This window comes from Thunnus thynnus, chromosome 4, assembly GCF_963924715.1.
Source record: "Thunnus thynnus chromosome 4, fThuThy2.1, whole genome shotgun sequence".
Classification (NCBI taxonomy): Eukaryota; Metazoa; Chordata; class Actinopteri; order Scombriformes; family Scombridae; genus Thunnus; species Thunnus thynnus.
Genome location: NC_089520.1, coordinates 13,433,919 through 13,451,045, shown reverse-complemented (window position 1 = coordinate 13,451,045; position 17,127 = coordinate 13,433,919). Strand labels below are relative to the sequence as shown.

Below are 17,127 nucleotides of genomic sequence, written 5' to 3'. Positions count from 1 at the left end.
TAACACACAATCGCACATGCTCTCTTTCACTCACATTTAAACACACATACATGCACACATGCACACACACACACACACACACACACACATATACACACAAATACTGACTGAATCATAACTTGATGTTTTTTTAGCCACAGGGAAGTCCTTTATCCACATAAATAGATTAACTCACAGTGAGCTCTGATCAGCTTAATTTGGATTCAGCCTACTTACCCCTCCCTGGTCTGCCTGTCAGTCTGTCTGCATGTTTGTCTGTCATTCTGTCTACCTGAATGGCAAGATGTTTCCCTGTATGTCTGTGTGACACTATTAAGCTGTCTCTCTCTGTCTAGTTTTTAACAAGTATTGCACCTGCAAAAAAGTTCTGCCTCCACCCATTTTTTTGCTTTCTTCCCCTCTAACGCTCTCGCAAAGCTCATTTCAGTGCTCAGTTGTTTTGCTGTTGTAACATGAAAATCTTTATCTTGAACAATAAACAGATGAAAATGTTATATTGTTTTATCCCAAAAAGAAGTGCACTTGCTTTAGATGATCGTTTCTTCTCCTTTTTTCTTTCTAAAACAACATGTGATGAACTCATTCTGTCTGCATTTCTCGGCACGGTGTAAATGCAATATATTGACTACAGTATTTCTCATTGCATGCACCTTCCCCCCTGGAGACTGACTGACAATAAAATAACAGAGATGCGGAAACTGTCAATTTCCTGAATAAATATCTTATCACTGAAAAGTCAACATTTTTACAAACAGAAAATATGTTGTATTTTTCAAGTCACATCCTTTTCTGACATTGAATTATGTTTTTGGGGTATTATTTTTGTGCACCGATAATTGAGTTTATTCAGATGCAAAATCACACTTGTCGTTATGACCCTGTTGAAAGCAGTTTCTTTGCCTTATCAGAAAGTCATCTGGACAAAAGCAAAACTCGCAGACTGAACAAAGCCAGACATCAATGGATTATTCGGTCATTTTTTCATATTCAGGAACTACTATTTATTTGGTGTTCACCACAGCTCTGGAGATGCTTTACTTGTCATTAATATTTTCATTTTTCTTATTGTGTCACTGAAGCACTCAGTAAATGTTTATGAGGTTTTATGTTTGTTCACATATGCTCGTTGCACTTGAACCAGTTTTCCTGAAGAGCCACTAGTCACTTAAATCTTGGTGGATGAGGGTTTGGGATAGCATGGCCTGACATGAAGGCGCTAAGACGAGGGGCCGAGGCTTTAGAGTCCCATTACAGGGCTCAGTCTGTTTTAACAGAACTAGGGTTACAATGCATAACCATCAGTTCTTTGTTCTCTAGCTTGCAAAGATGCGCCGCGAGCCTCGTTCATTACTGAAGTCTGAAGAAAGACAGCGAGATGAGGGTGAGAGAAGGAGAAAGGGATGGACACAAAATGGGAGGGGAGCGGGAAGGCACGGGAAGGAGAATTATATGAAGGGCCAGAGGGAAAGAGGGGACAGATAGTAGGACAGAAAGCATGAGATGCTGAGGAAAAGAAGGGGGATAGAAATAATGAGGGATGGAAGGAAAGTGGGGATAAGCGAGGAATGGAGGAGAAGGAGGGGGCAGCAAAGAGAGAGCTGAGTGGAGCTGAGGAGGCGCTGGGCCTGGGGGATTGCTGTGCGTTTATCCTCCTCTGCAGCAGGCTTCTGAAGCACTACCTCAGGAAACGACTTTAAAGCAGGGTGGCTGCTGCTCTGCGCTGATCTGTTAATACCCACAGATACATGAGGCTTCGCCATAGTACTCTGAGGGTGGGGTTGAGCGGGACAGTGTGTGTAAGTCTGCATGTGAGTTAGTGTGTGTTTTTTGATATGTGTTCAAGGATCATATCATATCTCTTCAGACGATATCCCATCCCCACAGCTAGCTTGCCCCAACTCACCCGCAGACATGAAGTTACCGGAGCGATTAAAAGATTAGATTGGACTATCATTTGGCTGTGTGTCAGCATTGTCACCTAAAGCTGCTGCTGTGAGGGGGACGGGGGGTTGTAGCTACCGTGTTTTAGGATCCTGTATAAATAGACTCCTGCCTGCTGGGAATTGGTGTAAAACTCCCCCAGAGCCACAGTATGCAGCAAAAAATACACACTGGGAGGTGGAGAGGCTGCATGGGATTTGCTTCACAGAAGACCATGTCCCATGCTCTCAAGGGGGGCCTACATGATTAATTCAACGAAAGAAAAAATACCTAAGGGGGGGATAAAGATGCAAGACGTGAAAGATCACTTTCTTTGTGTTTCGCCCTCCTTTTTTATTAGGATTTTTCTGATAATGAAATCTGTATATGAGTTTTTTAAAATTGTGTTCGTGTAAAGCCAAAATAGCAAAATGTTCTTTATAAACTAAATAATAAGTGTCCCATTTGTCAAAGTGTAGAAAACATCTTTTTAGACTGTGTTAAACTGCATTGGGAACCATCTCAGCAAAATTAATTTGTTCTGGACAAATGTTTTCCTTTGCTGCCCCATCCTTGTTTGTAACACATAGTCCCCCCGGAACATACAGCACTTTCTTGTTTTACAAATCTATTTGAGGAAAGTCTGCAACAAAGCTATCTTCCCCAGACTAGACAGAGAAAGACTTCTTAATAACTTTGCACATTAACCCCAGTGCTGTCCCTCTTAACTCTGCAAATTTATTTTGAACAGAGAACGTACCATTAATTCATTGGATTTGGCCAACAATGATTTGACTTGAGTGTCATGGAGGTGCCGTCATCTGACTAGTCCTGATACATGCTGGGCGATTGTACGTTACTGTCTGTAGTTGGACTTAACAATGTCAGCAGCAGATGATAAATTACTAAACAGAGAAAGACTCTATGTTCCCATACAGAAGCAACACATTGAAGTGCTTTTACTCTCTGAATATGCATTAAATGTTGTGGTTGACCATTGTTTTCTCAGTTAATTATAGAATGATGCTTAAGTTGAGGTTTAGATTTGGGTTTGGTATATAGTGGTTATATTAGTGGTATAAGTGTTAATTTCCAGGGAATGAGTCAGTAAATCCTAAATATGTATATTTACTTGAATAGTCCTAAAAATGAGAGGTATTTTAAGAACACGGGACAACCAAGTGATTAACAATAAAATCATTCATATAAGACAAACATCGCCACCAGTATGAAAATCTATTGAAGATTTCACATTGACTTAATGGCTGCTTTGTTATTTTTTTGAAGTCAGTGACAAAACTATAGCAAATTGCCATTGTGGGGATAGAGAACTGATACATTAAAATGCTCTGAAGTGATGAAAGACTCTTCACCATCACAGCAACATGTAAAAGTAATGAGAGACAAAAGGAATAAGGAGAAGGACAGGAAGATTAAGAAGCAAAAAAAAAAAAAAAAAAAACCCTAAAAAACAAAACATTGCGAGCCCAGTGAGGAATCCACACCATGTTGGTGTTTGTTCATGATAGGCTCAAAGCTTCAGCACCTCCTTAAGGCCCTGTACTACATACCTTTCAACAATAATCTCCTGAAGCTTCCTTTTGTTTTCCGCTACAAGTAGACTTTTCATCATGCTTAAATGTCAAAACTCCATGTCCTAAGCAAGCCTGGCTTACAAGTTTAAACATGTAGTCTATCAAACATTATTATGTGCCACACAAGCCCACTAGGGCAAGAGAAGAAAATATCAAACAAACAGGATTTTCTTGGCAGATCCAAGTAACTGAGATTTATCCAATTGATTTTTCACTTGTGTTTATCTCAATACGTATATTGACTTTCTGACATATGTTAAAAGTGCCAGGATCCTACTATTTTCTTTTTTCTCGTTAGGATCTCTTATTTTAATTTCCCTTTTTTAACTTCTTTTTTAATTACAGTGTTGTAGTGTTAAATGGACAAACAGAATGTTTTCTTGCTCATGAAACAGATTGTCATTTGCATTGTGTCTATAAATGTTTCTGCTCACACTCACTTGATCATGTCAAACAGGGTCTGTCGGTGCCTGTACACTGTTAGTTGTTTCTTATCGACCAGGGCCACTTATCCACTTGATCAAAATCACCTGTATTCTCAGATAACACGACAGGCTATTAGAAAGACATGGTTAACCAGGCATGTGATATCGCCCACAGTGGTCTTTAATGATGATGTAAACAGCAGTGGTACTGGGTCATTGCTCTTGTACATACACCGAGCCTCTGCAACTTGTGTATCACCATGTATTTGCTTATGTATAATATTTTGTGCTCCTTAGAATAAAATATAGTCTACATAAACAACACAACAAATTACTGATAGAAATTGATCATTATAAACTTCACAAGGTTGAATATGTTGCGAGGCTGTTTTTGGGCTGCAGTAGATTGCCATTTAAAGTCATTAAAGAGTTTTACAAAAAAATAAAAATGTATGAAATTTCAGATATGGTACAGAAACTTTAATCAATGAACATTTAATGTATAGGCAGACATTTCAGGCATGTGAAATGAATTGATTTGTGGATTAGTCTGCCAGGTATGATTGGAAAAATCTATCTGCACAATTTGTTGAATTCTTCCCATTATGTAAAATTCCCTGAAAGTCTCATAGCTGCAACATAAACTGAGCTCATAAACTAGCTCTTTGAACTGTGTTTGCACTTGCATTTTAAGTCAACCAAACTTCTAGTTAAAATGACCTCCACTCCAGCCAGTTGAGAGAGATTGTAAATAATGTTCCCCTTAATTAAGAGGCCTAAATCCTGGAGCTTCATCCTGCTGACAGAGTCTGTGGCTTGTAATCTGGATACACAGTTACGGTGTTTCAGGAGCTTTTTGTAATGCCATCGTAAGGACAAAGTTTGGTTGATTAGATTCAAGTTAGACAGTAATTAACAGAGTTAAATAGCTGCACCACAATCTCCAGGGACCCCTGTATCTTACAGTCGAGGTAAAGGACGAGGGGCAGTGGGAGAAGAGGGAGGAGGTGGTTTGGAGAGGTAAAGCAGGTAATTAAATGGAGATTGTAGGCTATTGAATGATCTGCTGGGCAAATACAGTACCTCCTCCTCTTCCTCCCTCCTGGCTTCCCTCTTCCATCCCTCGCTCTCTAGCCTTGCACCTGAGATGAGGATGACAGTTAATGATGGTGTTTTTTAAAACCACTTTAGTTCCTGCCCTATAGCTCACTCTGGCTCTCTCCAGACAGACCGAGGTTATCTTTTTTTTTTTTTTCGCCTCTTCTTTCATCCACACCATTTTTCTCTATGTTCCATTAGCAAATTGCCTCCCCCTCTTTCTCTCCTCCTTGTTTCCACCTCCCCGCTTGCCCACTAACCCTTCCATTAGAAATCTAACTGGGGAATTTATTCATTTAAACTGGGAAAAAACAATGAAGTTCACTCCAGGGTCTGTTTTATTTTTCAGAAGTCAGAAAAGGAGCCACGGAGCGTGAAAGAGACTGATGCTGGATGGCGTGGTAAAGACAACCTGAAGGACCTGAGAGCCATCATTTGCACAGAGTGGCAGCAAGGTCATCTGGCAAAGGAATGGTGAGTCTGTTATTTGCATATGCCATGGGCTATGAGGTAACAAGTTCTGCTTAGCTTCTCCATTTTAATCATTTTAAAAAGTGTTAAGACAACCATTAGTAAACTGACCAGCAGACTGTTTAATTTGCCCACCAATTATCTACTTTTACGCATGCGTTGGCCTAGATAAGATAATCCTACACATTGTTCATAGAGTACAAAGAGAAAAATACAAGCTCTATAATTTTATTGTCAACCTGTATGATTAATGTTGATAACAGCCGTAAGGCTTTATTCTAGTACAACATACAGTAATTGGTTGACAGGCCATAAAATTACAGGTCTGGATTGAGAAAGTTCAGCCTAATAAAGAAAATAATTCCTCCCTAAAGCACAGAAGAGGTAGTATTAACATATAGGCGAGTCTGAGTAGCATATAATCAAACAAAATCTCTTTCTAAATAAATACATTAATGTGATCCATTATTACTAATCAATCTATTACAACCACAGCATGTTTGTATGCACAAGACAATAGCAGCACTACATTTGGGGTAATCACCACTTGATTATCATAATAAAATAAGTCATTTAGTTAAAGCCAAGTCGATTAAATAGAGAGGGAGACAAGGAGAGAGACACTATTTCCAGTCCATGTGTGATTCACTCAATATTCTGTCCTCATTTGGGTTTCACTACTGTATGTGTATTCCCCATGCTCTGGATTACCCCACATCCAAAAACTGCTGAGTCATCAGCTTAGAGCCCTCGCTGGCTGCTTCTTGTCTTAATATGTCTAGTCCTGTGTCAGGTCTTTGGATATCAGGGTTAATATCTAACCGATGGATCCAATCATCGAGATTATGTGTGTTTGATTTTGTTTACACCATCTGCCATCAGATGTAATTGAATGTACTGCATGGTATAATCTGATACATCCGGGGGTGATGTTTTGCTGCTGCTGTTGTATTTTGTGTGTGTGTGTGTGTGTGTGTGTGTGTGTGTGTGTGTGTGTGTGTGTGTGTGTCTCATAGAGCCCGTAGATGCCCTGTAGGAATCCAAAATAGCCTGTGGATGTCCTGCAGGAATTAGTCTTATTGTGAATCATGCTCACTGAGCTAAAGTCTTAACTCATTAAGGTGATATCCTCTGCATTTCATTAAGTTATTGAAAGATGCTGCGCATCCTAATGTAAGTGGTGCACGCTGGTATTCATCAGTGTATTCAAAAAACTATGACTACATGAGCAAAATTTGTTTTACCAGTAACAGCCTAATACTGCTACTCTGCTGTTATTTTGTATTTTTGTTATTTACATTTATGTTATATATATATATATATATATATATATATATATATATATATATATATATATATATATATATATATAATGTTTGATGAAAGCCTTTTAATGTAGCAGTAGGTTATAGCTGTGAACGTTTAACACCACAGTTCTCGTTTCCCCCTAACCTGAAGCATTTGATACTCACACCTGACATGCACATTAACATTTTAGTCTGATGCTGCCATGTAGAGTGATGAGCGAGCAGACACAGTAGGGGTGCAGTGTCAAGCTCAAGGACACTTTGACAGGGCACAAGGCTGCTGCCAGGACACATCAGCAATTGAGGTGATTAAATTGTTCCTATTACCAGCAGGTGTCTCTAACTGGCTGGCTATATATATATACATATATATACATATATATACATAGCTTGACAGAGGGCACTCATATAGATGGATGAAAAAGAAACAGAAACTTACTAGCAACCTCCCTTACCTTTAGTGCAACTAGTGCAAAACTTACTGGTTTTACACTTTGCTTTTTTTATGGATTAAACAAACCGGATTTAACATGTCAATGAGTGAGCTTTAGAGTTGCTCATAGGCAGATATGTTACCTTTGGACAGAGCCAGGGTAGTTGTTGCCCCCTGTTTCCAGCCTTTATGCTAAGCTAAGCTAAGAATCTGCTGGCTGTAGCTTTGTATTTAACAGACAGATATAAGAGTGGTATTGATCTTCTCATCTAAGACACCAAATCAACTTGTTTCCCAAAATGATGAACTATTCCTTTAAACTGAAATGTGCCTTTCCACCTATTACCCTGATTTCACGCATGCATATCCAACCAACTTCTATAAACCCCACACAATACAGTAATACCTACCAGTGATGTGAAATGTTACTGGAGGAAAATGCATTCCGTGTTTATACAAGGTTCAGCAACAGCTTTTGTCATCACACAAACAAACAAACAAAAGCCTACAGTAGACTTCAAAGCTGTATCCAGATACAAAAGGAGGATGTTACATGTGATTTCCTTTTTTTTTTTTCACCCCACAGAGGTTCTACAGTTCAAAGAGCTATACTAGTCAAAAGTATGTCACTGGTACCAAGCCAGAATACGGTATTACTAGCTTTAAATCCTTCAGTGCTGATCAAAACCAAACTTACTGCACACACAGAGAAACGAAACACACAGTCCATCACACATACATGCAAGAGCTCATGCTTTGATGACAATAACTTGAACAATAACAGCAACAAAAGTGACCCTTGTGGCACCGTTTGCTGGCCAGATGACAGCAGTAGATCATACCATGTGGCTGACTGACTGTATATTTATTTTTGTCCATTTTTTGACTGCAGTATTATCAAAAAATTATCAACAAACAAGCCCAAAACATTGTTATTTTGTTCCTGCTCCTTTGGTTTTATAGAGTTGCTGTTAGAGTTGCAGGGTCAATGTGTAAAATTTCTCTGTCTACAGTCCTCGGACTAACATAAATAGTATGTATTGATTTAATATATGCATTTTGATTTTAACCAGTTCTACTGTTAAAATAAGTTCATGTTAAAATTTAGCCCTTGGAATAGTTATTTTTTGAAGAGGGGTGGTGGGGCACTGGTATGATTGGAGATGAGAAGTATTCTTCTGAGTATGTTGCTTCAACCCCAGGGGTTTAACAACTAAAGATGTGGATTAACTTTAAATGAAAATATGACTGTAAAGTCTGCATGTCTGAGTTAGGGGGGGTTTTAGAGGCTTTTCCAAATCTCAAATTCCCACAGTTCAATTTAGTGAAATGTGTAATGTGCAAGCTTTAAAAATTGTCTGAATATTTACACTATGCCTGTATGTGTCCATGTATGAGTTTCTTCTTGTCAGTGTGTTTATGCGCGTACACTGCTGTATTTGTAACCGTGTGTGTGAGAGAGAGAGTGTTAAAGCTTTGGAGTTCATTTGCTCCTGCTTGTGTGCTCACATGCCTCCATGTGTCTTATAATCCAGGAGACTGGCACACATCATAGCGTTGGGAGCTGGGGAATTCAGAATCGTTCTGCCACATTCATCAGTCTAAAGAAACAGACAGAGAGAACTTATGTGGCTGTGTTTAGCATATTACACAAAATAAAAAAGAATTTGACTGTGTGCAGGGAATGGCTCCCTCTCTCTCTGAATGAGGAATCCGCTGTGAAGAAGATTCAAAGGGGCAATTTTACACCAGTTTATGAGCAAGGGAGTGAATAGAGGATGCACACTGCCTAGAGACTGCCAGATGTTACACAAGGGAATCCATCTGAAGCAAGACTGACCAAGGGTGGAATGATCCTAAATTGGCTCTGAAAAATTGGGTCCTCATATACAAACAGATGAAATGTTTAGAGAAAGAAAGTGTTTTATGAGACATTGTTGCCAGTCTAATTCAGCATCTTTTTCATTACCTTTGCCAAGGAGGTTATGTTATAAGCTCTGTGTGTCAGTTTGTCGTTAATACGATATCTCAAAATCTAGACAACAGATTTCAATCACATTTAATGGGAAATAAAGCCATGGGACATGGAACCAGTGATTAGTTTTTGCTGTGGATCCCAAACCAGTTTTTAAAGATTTTACAGCATTTTTTAAGGTTTTTCTTCTTTTGCCATCAGCTACAGTTCTCACTTGAATGAAAATAATCTGATGCATGAATCCCCTGTTCCCATCGCAGGCTAAAATATAGATGCAGATTAGACATTCCTAACTATTTCTATTATTAAAAAAAAGCTTTTTTTGTGCTGACCTAGCAGAGGTACAGCATGTGCTCTCTGAGTGCTTTCTAATTTTGCAACATGTTTTCAGAGCACTGTTGAATCAGCAGAGACATGATAACATGCTTTATGCAATGCAACAGAACCACATACAAAATACATGCTATTCTATTTAATCACAGTGTATTTACTCATGAAACACAGGTAATCATTATAAAAAAAACCTTCATCACCAGTAGCTGGCATCCAACAGTTTGAAATCTAATGAGAATAGCATTGTTACAATCTCTAAAAGCTTGAAAAAATACAGTGAGCACTTGCAGTATCTACCAACCATTCACATCGCATAATATTTGATCAAGGTTGGAGAGTTACATTGCTATCACATTCAATATGAGAGAGACCAGTTATTTATTTAAGTCTCTTGAGATAGATTTTTTTTTTTTTTTTTACAACAGGGAATGGGCCAGAATATCAGCATAGTATGTTTAAAGATGGAATAGCATTTTACAAGCACCATGTAAAGGACAAGAAAATATATATTAATAAAAAGGCCATACAGAGAAAGAGCAGCCTGGCCTGAGTAGCTTAAAAGCATATAGTGTATAGGTATGTGTTATATGTTCTTATGAAGGCTACCTGGTCATTCAATTTGCGGTCAATACCATGTGACACTATCATATCAAGGCTGTCACCTACAGAAACTAAACAACAATAAGTTACAAAGAAACAGCCACAAAGCAGAACTATAGAAGTAATACCACAGAAGATAAGAATGGTCAGACTTTTTCGAGCTACATTGGCGCAAAAACACTAGATGATGTTAAACTGTAATTTGAAGATACTGCTTCAGATGGCTAATCCTATAAACACAATAAAAACACACCCCAGTATGAGACTGCTGTGTGTTCAAACCCTGTTAGCCATCTCCAGAGATGCAGTGATTCCACGGCAGATGGGAGAGGTGAGACGCAACAGCGTAGTGCACTCTGTTCATTACATTGGGCAAACTGTGTGTGTCTGTGTGTGTGTGTGTATGTGTGTGTATCTTTGAGATTGAAGCAACCGCTGGTCTAATCATTTGGTGTGTTAGCTATGGCAGGTGGCTGGCAGTCAGGCGTGCTCCATGTTAAATCCAGCTCCTGTTGCGTTTATTGATCTTTTATCTTTCAAGAAGCAACAAACAGGTATTTTTGCATCTCTAAACACTGATGGTGGTTGTAGGCTGTGAAGTTGATGCAGACATTTATTGGAAATCATTACAGCATGGCGCATAGATATGGTCGGTGCATATATGTGTAGAAATCGTCCTTTAAACTTGCTTTGCCGCCGCACTTTTCTTCAACCATAAATAAATGAATAAGAAGTCTTTAGGGGGCAAATGCTGGATACTGTTAACAAGGGCTACCAAGATATAAATCACGAACCCACTGTTCTTGTTTTACAGTACATGTTGCTTCCCCTGTATTGCTGTATTATAATGACTATGAGATAAACAGCCACACTAGGGCAGCGCCTGTGATTCTAACATTCAAACTAATAAGTTCCCATAAGTCTTTTCTCTCTGTTTCAAAAGCTTTCCACACATTCTGTGAGCTTTCAGTCCTTTGACTTCCTTCTCTATCTTTCACCAGCTGAAAAAAAAAAAGAAAAAAGAAAACCCACAGACATGAAACCGGAATGGAAATTCTGCCAGGCGCTGCCACCTCCTCAGATGCAATAGTGAACTAAGCAAGGGGATCTTTGAGGAAGCAAAGGGACTTTTAATGAACAGGCCCTTTATTGATCTGTGGACAAAACAGTTGTTAATTATGTGCGGGTGGGCATTTAATTGAGGGAGTGAAACAAGGTCCCTGCTTGCTAGGCTAATGCATGGTCAAGAATGAGGAGAATTTGATTGAGTCCTGTGCCATCGGGGTAAAGGATGAGACACAAACAATCACTCAGCCAGTGCCTCTGGATCTTCCTTTCTCCCTGTCGCACGTGTGTCTTTTTTCTTTCTGTCTCTCTCTGCCTTTTTACTTTCTTTGTCTTTTAGTGCCACTCGCTGTCTTATTCTACTCTTCCTTTGTTTCCAGACTAGGAGGAAATGCCCTCCATCTTCACATTTTCCTCGACTGTGTGTGCTCTTTTGTCATCTGTTCAGCCCAGTCTGACTCGTGCGTCTTTGATTTCCTGACTTGTATAAATGGCAGCAGTGAGGTAGCGTCTAAAGCAATACAGAATCTGGATGAGGAGCATATTGACTCAACATGTTGTGGGTGTATGTGTGTGTGTGCGTCTGTGTGTTACAGCACCCATGTTTCTGTGGTTTGTGCAATCTAGTGTATCTCTTTGATTTGTGGTTGTCAGTCATCATCAGCCAGACAACTTTTATGGCTCTGCTCAGTGAGTCTTATCATGTGCAAGCACAACTCGCCTCTGTCTCTGCTGACTGTCTGTCATATTGGGCCCATGAACCTCTCCTGAAACTGATGGTCATTTAATAGGTTCTCGACAGCAGTTTTAGTCAATTACTCTATTCGATCAAATTTGAATGGGTATAATGTTCTCCTCCAAGAACTGAGAAATACATGAATCAATTAAAGATAAAGAATAAATAAAGAGATGACTTTAACATTAAGATTTTATAATGCAAGATAGAACAATAAGAAAATATTGCTTACACTCATTCATGACCTGTTGTCTGAGAAAAAGCAATAATACACAACACATGAGGCTTTTCAGTGAAATTCTGAAATGATAATAAATGAAAACTTAGGCGTACACACACTTCTGAATAATTTATATGTGGGGTCATTCTGGTCACCTATGTAGGGCAATTCTATGAGGCTTAAGTCATCAATCTCAGTGTAGTGTGCACCATGAGCAACAATATAACCCCAGTCACTCACACCAGACACCTTTGGAGATGAATGGCGGTGTTTAACAGAAGAACTACACAAAGTGTAATCCCTACAGAGGAAGAGTTGTGTTGCTTGAGCATGAGTGTATAAGCTCAGCGTGACTTAGATTCTCATTAAAAGAGGCTTATTTATCTCTACACCTCCTAAAGAATCAAGGCTGGCGTCTTCAAGTCTTTGGGCTGGCAGCAATTACCATACCTATCAAGTAGCTTTTATAACGCCTGTTCTGTGTCATAAGAAAGATGTGCCAAGCTATTACTCAAGCTGCCGGCACTTTTCACAAGGTGTAAGTGCTGAATGCGCTCTCAAAATGGATTTATGTAAAGGGATCAGTTTCTGTGCATGGAAAAAAAAAACACCTCCATTATGGAAGTTAAAAATATAGCTTTGCCATCTTTGCCTGTCTGGAGAAAAGGGAATAGTGGGAATAGTATCTTGTAGTTGTAAGTTGTTTAAATCCCTTGTGCTATGAGCTATGCTTTGCATTTGTCAACACTTAGTTTATAAAACTAAACATCAAACTTAGCAATTGCCTACTAAATACGGAATAATTTCAGTAACATATAACACAGTTTAGTGGTAAACAATCAAATCACTAATTGTTTTGTTTCATTTGAAACATCTTTGTTCTGACCTTTATTTAATCATCTTCAGCACAGATGTGAAAAAAGAAAGAAACAGCAGCATCATGTCAAACAAATAAGAAAATAAACATTGTTTTTTCGAGAATTCACATGAAATAAAATTTTTTAAAAAAGTCCAAACATAGGCATAGAAAACATTGTGTACCAATAGATAAAGACAAATGGCTCTGATGCCATGTTCACATTATATGGATGCTACCTTATTTATTAGTTTCTGCAATGTACATACCATACATACTAAATAATAGGGAGGCATCTGATAAGTAAATAAACATAGATGTGTTGGCTCCAACAAAACCCTAATTTAAGGTAATTTTGTATATGACAATTTAACTCTGCCTATTACATAATCTGAGACCTCCGGTAGACAATTTGTTCTCTCAGTGTATAAATTCCACTTGTCATTAAAAACACTGGTAATCCCTACCCATGTATTTCGGAATGAATGATTTCAAGAGCAACAGTGATGTCAAAACCTTTATTCTATGTTTAAAGTGATTATTGGAGGCTTCATAAATAAATGAGTCCTGCTGGTCAGAGTTTTTTTTAGTCCTAGTTTAAATTTCAGTACAGTGCTGAGGAGTCATCGTGGACCACTTAATAAATTCAGGGAGTGATCCTCAAAACACAAAACAGCTTCTTGAGCTTAGAGTATCCAATGTAAATTTAGCATATGAAAAGATAAATGCACACCGAGGGCCTGACCTGGGTGCTGCATACGGATTCAATGATGAGAAAGGCGAGGCAAAGACTGTTTCATCTCAGACACTTGTGGAAATTCTGGGTATCCCTTACTATACTGAGGAATTTCTACTCCCGCACCATCAAGAGCGTGCTGACAGGGAACACCACTGCCTGGTACAGGAACAGCACCAAACAGGACTGCAAGGCCCTGCAAAGAGTGGTTAATTTGGTTGAACATATAATAGGCGATGCTCTGTCTGCCCTGCCTAAAGTATATTTACACCAGGCGCTGCAAGAATAAGCCTAGGAGAATCCTCCCCCTCCCTCCATTATATTTATTACTATTCTCATTCTATTTAAACTCTTTTTAATGAACAAATTGAAGGAGCTGGCAGGATTACATTTCACTGTGACTGTATTTTATATGATTACATGTGACAAATAAACTTTGATTGATTGATTGACCTTAGTTGAGCTATAAAACTTTAATAATGCAAAAGGTCTTCCACATGTTTACCTACTGTAGCGTCTGGGTCTAGATGTAGAAAATTCTTCTGCTCATAGTGTTTTGTGAGTAGCCATAATATCCCACTGCTGCTTGGAGGGCTATTACTGTCACAGTAACCCAACAGGGTGTCATTATATGGCTAGCAGCTGCAACTATTTGTTTTTTCCTATGTTACACTGGCATCACAGCTGTGTCTGTGTCTTTGTATGAGTAGTGTATGAAGAGGAATGTATGTGTAGGCATTGCATATGTGTGTGTGTGTGTGTTTATCATGCATCTGTTTGTGTAATATGTATCAAGTGTGCCTGTGTGTGCATGTGTGTAATCTACGATGCTCTTTTCTCCCAGGGTTCATAACCTCCCATTGCTCTATGATGAATGTCTGCTACTGTGGTGCATGTGTGGCCTTAAAATGAAATGGTTGGCTGGCCCCTGCGGGAGCACTACATACTGTGTTCAGACACATCATTACTGGTATGGATATATTGATTGTTTGTTAGTATGTTTTTTTTTTCTTTGTTTGTTTTTTCTTCTTTTTCTTTTCAATTAGTTGCACTTTCACAAAAATTAAAAACACATGGCACATGCTACAGTGTGTCTAAATTAACCATCATTAGTACGGTTTGAGGTATTTTCATGTTATTTGTGATTGCCCTCACCAAAATAACAACAGTTTAGAAATTCCCATGCTTACAACTTCTTGCGTCCGTGCTGATAATAACTACTCTTTTTTAAAAATGATCAGCAATGGTTATTTGTTCAAATGACATATGTTCAGTAGCAAAGGTGGAACCAGCATGATGTTATTATCCTGCTGAAAAATCTTTGCGGTAGAGGTAAGAGTGAATGGATTGGCATGCAAAGTGTCTGAATAATACACCAGAGACTGGGGTTTGCGTCCTGTCTCTCACAAACAGACAATATTGGTCTCTGAACTATGACCATGACCTTTCCCTGACCTTAACCAAGTACTTTTATTAACCTAAACTTAATAATAACTTAACCATAGCAACATCAGATGGAAAAACAACTCTGACATTTTTGTGGTTGAGGACCTTTTGGTCATTTACATTAGTGTGTGGCTACAGACCTCATTTGTCACTACTATGCCTATGAGCACATACTTAGACTATTGTGTTATTTTAAGTTATACATCAAGGGGACGTATCATGCACATCTCCAGGTCTGTATTAATATTTAGGGGCTCTACTGGAATATTTTTGCATTATTTACAGTTCAAAAAATTCCTTATATTGTCCTCCCAATGAGCCCACTCTGTTCTGACTGGCCAGCTTCCGGAAGTTGCATCTTGGCAGATTTCCGGCAGCTTGTAAGGCTCCATAAACAAAGAATAGTAGTAGGATTTTTATACTCATTCTTTACTTGAAATAGAACTTCTCAAATACATCGATATAATATGTTCAAGCCGAAATCCGATTCAAAATGTGTGATTGGGCAATGTGAACAATCCATGGGACAACCTTAACAACAAAGGTTATGGAACAGACAGCCATTTGTGGGCATGGGCAAACAATCTGATATCATCACAAGGAGGAAGTCGAGGTAACATTGCGAATTCAGTGCAGTCTGAAGCCTTAGCCTTTGACTGTCAGGGAGCATTTTTACATATTGTTCACCTCAAGGTTTGGACCTTTGATCATGTTTAACATAGACATCTGACATCCTAACAGTATAAAAATAACACGAAATCACAAAAAGCATTTGTACTCTTTCAGTTAGGTAATTTTGATAAAAAATATTTTCACTTATTTTACATGCACACAAATCAACTACATCAGTTAGGTATATATTGTACAGTGTACAGTGGTATACGTAATAGACAATTGCATTAAGAAAAATCCTGAAGCTGTTGTGTTATGAAAATACCCTGAAGCAGGTGACATTACATTTTTTAAGCCATGTGGGTTACATTGCCTTTTTGTCTTATATCATCAATCAAGAAATCAGCTTAATGAAATTCAGTCCTTGAAGCATGAGGTGAGGAAGTCATATTATTGATGTCTAAAGGAATTTACCTGAACAAATTACCAATTACATTGCTTCATAATCAATATTAACTGATTACAGTTAATATTATATATATTATATGTGCTTTACTAATGTGACTGAGAATCTGTGTGTGAGATTTTTTTGTGACTGGGTTAGCTACAGCCTTGTACTTACTGTACTTGTCTGCCAGCCTCTCATCACTAGGTAGAGCAAGACCCTTGTAGTTTTGCTCAATGTGAGTTGAGATGCAGCCGGTTACTCACAGCTTTGAATAAGAAAGTCAACCCACACACTCTACTAACATTTTGACTGAACACCTTCAGGGCCCTACTGTCTCCAGTTCAACATGAGTGTTTGGAACCAATCAATCATTTTATTTTTCTCAAGACCTCAGGTGTCTCTCTCAATTCTCGAGCAAAGCATTCAGAATCTGTAAGTCTTTTTTATGCCTCCACACCGACGCGAGCCATGACCGGAGGCCAGTGACGGACTGACCATCGGGAAATTGGGCAAATGCCAGAAGGGCTGCCGACCATGGGCCGCTTGAATGGGTCATTGCATTGATATTATTATTATTATTATTATTATTATTATTATTATTATTATTATTATTGTTATTATTATTATTATTATTATAATTATTATTATTATTATTATTATTATTGTTATTATTATTAATATTATTAATAATAATAATAATAATAATAATAATAATTTTTAAAATGATTTTGTCTTTGATGATTTTTTATTCAAAATGTTATTTTATGCATGCAGCCCAAAACATTTAAGATCGGTCCAATTGTACCTTTTATTAAACACATTCTCCCATGATCCCCTCGATGTAGCTAGTG

At 38.3% G+C, this 17,127-nt stretch overlaps 1 protein-coding gene across 1 annotated transcript in view; it reads left to right on the top strand.

Annotated features, from left to right (window-relative positions):
• Nucleotides 1-17,127, top strand: part of LOC137181232 (cadherin-22) — a 176,491-nt gene that overhangs the window by 40,499 nt on the left and 118,865 nt on the right. The window contains exon 2 of the mRNA XM_067586791.1: nt 5,388-5,512. The gene's annotated coding sequence lies outside the window, so the exon portion shown is untranslated. The remainder of the gene's footprint in view (nt 1-5,387; nt 5,513-17,127) is intronic.